This window comes from Helicoverpa zea, chromosome 3, assembly GCF_022581195.2.
Source record: "Helicoverpa zea isolate HzStark_Cry1AcR chromosome 3, ilHelZeax1.1, whole genome shotgun sequence".
Taxonomy (NCBI): Eukaryota; Metazoa; Arthropoda; class Insecta; order Lepidoptera; family Noctuidae; genus Helicoverpa; species Helicoverpa zea.
In genome coordinates, this window is record NC_061454.1 from 2,809,564 (window position 1) to 2,815,596 (window position 6,033).

Sequence of the window (6,033 nt, forward strand, 5' to 3'; positions counted from 1 at the left end):
TCCCAAAGCAACTTCACTAAAAACAAATTACTTTTTATCACAAAATTAATAGTGCTAGTTTAAACTCCCGTTCCAACACACGTTTAAACGCATTCCCTCAAAAATTTCCAATTAAGTAGATTATACTTTGAAGCAGGGTTAACTAGACCCGAAATGAGACAGACCAGAGTTCTGTTACAAACATGGAGAACAAAATGACTAGCGGAGATGTCATAACGCAAAATCTTCTAAGAATGTAGCGCGCCAAAATGCGTGTGTTCGGGGGATGAGGAACGTTACTAGCTCCGCCTTCACACTCCTTCTTTGGAACCTACCAATTTTTAACAATACCAAAAGTCGTTGACAGATGCCTCAAAGAACAGAAACGCCTCGATGGTCCACTCGTTTTAGTCATGCCAATCGTACGTTTTTGACCTAGAAGAAGGCGCCTGACCTGCCTGCATTGTGGCATCTCCACTCATCTTTACTCCGTGGTTACAACAAATAACCGCTTTACCCCCAAATTGAATTACGTTCCGTACTCGCGGAAACTTACGGGGATTAAATTGGTGATTAATTGCTGCGGTTGCGTGATGTGGTGGCTGATCTTAGCTTTTGTTATAGAGTGGATTTAATTGCAAACAATAATAGTACGTCGGAGGGATCTTTGACTAGGAATTGAAGCCATTATTGTACTATTTCAAAGACGATTTTTTCTAATTTGAGTGGGTTTAATCTAGGTATTGCTTTAACCTTACTTTAATTCTAAAATAGTTATTGAAAAATATAACGTCTTAAGAATCCATATTGTTTGTCACACCACTTTATTAACTTTAATATCTAAGTATAGATGGATTTCTTAAAAGTCCAATTCGTTTGGATATTTGGAGTTTATTTGGGATAACTATTTAATTTGCACTGCTTTAGAATAGAATAATAATTATGATGTAAAAATTTATTTGGAAGAAGCCTTTAGATTGTGTAGGTACTTAAGGCAGTGACCATATATTACTAGATTTTGCATTTTATGGGTTCGTTGCAACAGTCTACTTTACATGATATGGTTTAGCCGAAAACGGCATTTATAAAGAAAGTACCAAATAACATCCCGTATAACCTGCCAAAGCAGGAGAAACAAAAACAGTGTGTGTGGCCAGTTTTAAAATTAAGTTCAATTTAGCAGAAACTGACCACCATTGTGCAAGATGAACTGTTTTGTGCACAAGGTTTTGCACGAAACGAAATGCGTCAGTTTTGTACGAATCTTTTATTGCTGTAGACGGTTGTTTAGTTAATGAAATGACATGTGTAATGATAAAAAAATAGTAAAATTTTAAAAATATAAATGAATATCGATGTAAATGATGCAATTATAGTTCGGCCATTCAGAGAATGCGTTCCTGACACGTCGCGATTGAACTGACGACGTAACTTTGCAATGGCGTTGCAGTTACGATAAAAATATTTTTGCTGGTTGTTTACCGTTTTAACAATTGAGGAGCATTAAAACAACATTATTATATCAATAATCAATGAATGTAGTTACGTCGTCAGTTCAATCGCGACGTGTCAGGAACGCATTCTCTGAATGGCCGAACTATAGTCTTTATTTTTGCGGAAATCCATGACATTAAATTTTAGGAAAAATATGCATCAAAGCATATGCATGTGAATAGAACAGCATCTTGCATCCAAGCCTCGATTTATCGTCTCTCGGAATTAACGCTAGGCACTTATTTTTTTCTAATATTGTATTACTTAAAATCGTTCTCTTAAAACTAAAAATAATGAAAATAGTAAAAAAAATCGTTTATAAGTCGGTTTACTACTATATCTTCCATCATTCACAAATATTCTTCCGATCTTTGCTCTACAAGCCACACCTGTCAAAAAATCCCATAAACCAACTAACCCATAATTTAGTTCGTAACAACATTATAAATACTAATCATAGCCTCACATTGCCATCATTACGAAATTTAATAACACGTCCTTGCCGGTCTTCCATCCCCCTTTTTACGAATACCCCACCAACTTTACTTACCACCACGAACTTTTCTACCCATTTTTATACCTTACAACTTAAGGTTGAATTTTGACTGGCAAGGGGTTTGATAGATGAAAATGATTGATGGTATCCCCTAATGACGTCATCGAAGGATGTCCCAAGGCACTTTGAGTATTAAAATGACAAACGTAGGCCGTTATCGAGTATGGAAATCTTCCAATTTATTATACGATAGGTAGTTATTCTATTAGGTAAACAGCGAGGGTTTAATAGAGTCATTGGGTTTATTAACTAGGGTTGGGTGGACTATTTTGTGTGAAGTGTAATTTTTTATAGGTGGTCTATCTGAGCCAATTATGGGTCATTCGGAGTTGTCGTATGACTTGAGTGGTTTGTAGTCCGTCAGGCTATGTTTTGTGTTGGTTTTTGACATTAAAATAATAGAAAGATTTAAATGTCTGCTGAAAGTTTTTGAAAAAACAAGTAAACTTGGTAAGGCTCCACGTTACTAGGGTTAGAATAGATTGCCAAAGATGACCTAAATGAGTAAAAAATAACGAAAGCATGTGAAACCAGTTATAGATTGAGATACGTACTTATTAGTTGATAAAAAGTTTACTTAGAGATAATAAAAATTCAAAAATTAAAAACAAAACATATCAATTCAAAATCATCAAGAACGTTCAATTATTCCATTGTTTTGAGCAAATATCCGTGAATCGTGGTCATACGGTTTGGCCATAAAACAGGCGTGTGCCGACTGAACAAATATCGTTTTGTATTATTATTTAATAACGCCGGAAACAATGAGAACGTAATGGTCGCCTTTGAAAAATTTAAACACTAGCTACTACTATTTGTTTTAACTCGATCAGAAGTCGTTGAAGCGATAACTTTTGAGGTTTTAACGGAAAAGTACCTACGAGAAAAGGGACTCCATTTTTCGAGTTTATTTCATGCTATGTTGGGTTAGTTTTAATTATCTTTTCTATATAGCATTTGTTAGTATATACTTACATAACTGATTTCTTAGTGAGTTAAGTATTTCATCATCGTAATCGTGTCTTATCCCAATATAATTTGGGGTTTGAGGAGCATGTAGTTCCCTTCCGTATTTATCTTTCTGTAGTCATCTCACAAGTCGCCTTTTACTAGTAGGTGATGCTTCATCTAAAACGAAGAACAAATAAAAATGCCTAAGTTAGGTAAACTCTAAAAAATAGTAGCTACAGAAATATTATTTTTCTCACCTGAATCGAAAAGAAATAGTACCAATTTAACTAGAAACAGCACAGCGACCTGTACTAAACGGCATTTCCCTTACAATGTAAACACATTTAAGTCCGATTTTTTACTGTAAAACGTCACTGGGCACCCTTATAGCTGCTATTAGGGGCAATATATCAAAATATTGTAAAAATGAGGGTAATTTCACCCTTGTTTGCTGTGGCGCGGATAAATTTTTATTTACCCGACTGTACACGTTTTATGGTAATAGTGGAAGCTCAATGCTCGAAGCTTTTTGTCAATAATGAAATTTTTAATTGGTTTGTAACCCGTTGGGTTACATACGTTTAGTGGTATGAATCATTAGGTGAGCTTTGAAAATATTTTGCTTTAAAGTACGCATGTCTGTAGGAATTCGATAAAACTTTGTTTACCTGCTATAGGTATTAGAATTACCAACTGATTTCATTTTTCTTTCCGTGGGATTCAATGAGCACAAAGTGTGATGCTTATAATTATACTTACCTATATTCGCTGTTGATACCAATTTTTTTTTTTGACACCTTTTCACAAGTTAATTAATAACTTACCATGGGCTAAACAGCCCATATATAGCTGGCTAACCGACCGTGTGTGAAAAGGTGTCAAAAAAAAAATATATATATAAGTGAAAATTAGGAATATTTTTTGCATTATTATCTAAGTAAACAACTTATTTATAAATAGAACTCCATACGTATCGACACTCTAATAATATAAATCAGCCGTCAAGATATCACGGCGGCACTCATTGATATTTAAATTCATCTGTTTCTGATAACCCCATAGTGTTACTGAGTGCATGATCTCCTCAATTGAATATTTCGTTCATAATATTAAAGCGAAATACATATCTAAAGCATAGTGTTCAAGTTGTAAATGGTTCAACTAACGTAAGCAATATTATCTAAAAAGAGGCAGTTAGATGCTAACTATGCCTTAAACATGGAGTAAAAATTCATATGGCAGGACTAGGCCGCCGGGGCTGCAGGATTGCTCGAAAGAGTTACCGCGGCTCTGGTACATAAAGGGCTCAAGAAGGAACATGATGGGTTTTAGTCAGTAAGAGTCTGACACTCCCTCACGCTGCAACCACAGCGGGAACGATCATCTTGTGATTTCACATCAAAACAAGACCTAACGTTGTATGCTCCTTAATTTACATACTATCGAATTTGAACTATTCAAAAACTGACTTAACATAATTTAGGGATTTATAAAACAAATCATACACCCAAAATAAATCCTCCATTATTAAAAGATTACGGTGAATCCGTGTAAAACACGCAAAATTGACATCAGGGAGGGCCCATCCTAATGACGAGTGAATAGCCGTGATATTGTCATTACCAGTAATATAACTAAGTAATTAATTAAACTGACTGTTAGTAAAATGCGGTAAAACGTCAGTTTTGTTGTTCTTGATAAGATCGGTTTGTACAAGGTTGGGTGGTTCTATCAATTTGGTTATGACTTGTGTCTGATGGAGACAGTTTGAGAATTAATAAAGTTTACCTATGATTACACGGGGGAAGTCAAGTAAAGACAAATAAATAGTAAATATAATTGGCGTTATTGGACTTGGGTAAAATTTAACTCGGAATACGAAAAATTAGAACTGACGTAGAGATGTGTGTGATAAGAAATTCTACGAATAAAAGTTAGCATAGTTAGGACAATTTCCTGAAAAAACTGTCCGGTTTCCAGAGATTGCCTTGCTAGTTATGATTACGTATTGAGAACGTAAACTTGCAAAACTTACAGTGCAGCGTTAACAAAGTTCCCATCATTGTTTTATACTACTACCAGTAGTAATATTATAAGCTCATTCATTTATAATAAACAAAACCACAGTTAATCCTCTACTTTCACACAGCACACAACAAAATTATACCACATAACAGCCGAAAAAAAACAACGATTATATTCATCAGCTACCAAGCTGTCAGTCAACAGCAGGAGCATTCATTAGGTAGTCCATTCTAATGGGAATTGAACGCGACTAAACTAAAAAACAATAGCGTTTTAATACGCTTCGTTATCCGCTTGAGTGATGGCCCCAAGAGGTTGAGCGACATATTAATTTTGCCGTGAAATATTGCTACTAATGTCGTTTGGTTGGTTAGCTCAAATATGGGCAGAACTTGAAGTTATTTATGTCATATTTTTAATTATTGATTAACGACTTTTAATCACTTTTCAGTATATTATTTTAAAAATGCTGTAAAGTTTAGTATTATTTTGTATCTACACGATAACATGTTACTGTCAAGGTTTTAACATAATCGTCGGGGAAAGAAAAACTTATCATCTATACTAATACTTATTATAAAGCTGAAGAGTTTGTTTGTTTGTTTGTTTGAACGCGCTAATCTCAGGAACTACTGGTCCGATTTGAAAAATTCTTTCAGTATTAGATAGCCCATTTATCGAGGAAGGCTATAGGCTACTTTTTATCTGGGTTCGTGCCGAGGTTCCCACGGGATGCGGGTGAAACCGCTGGCACGAGCTAGTACCTTCATAATGATATATCGCGTCCATTGCAATTAAGTCCCGATTGTGTATATACCTCTATCAATATCATCAGTAGATTCAGATTATATAAATTATTACAAAAAATCGCAACTAGAAGTCCGTGGCTAAACAATTCCACTTATCGGCACATACTTTTTATAAGTTCTATCCCCCGATATATCTAAATCAGCTCATTAAAAACCAGACACATTCCGCCTCCATTTTGAACCAGACATTAACAGGACCGTATAAACAAAGCAGAAATT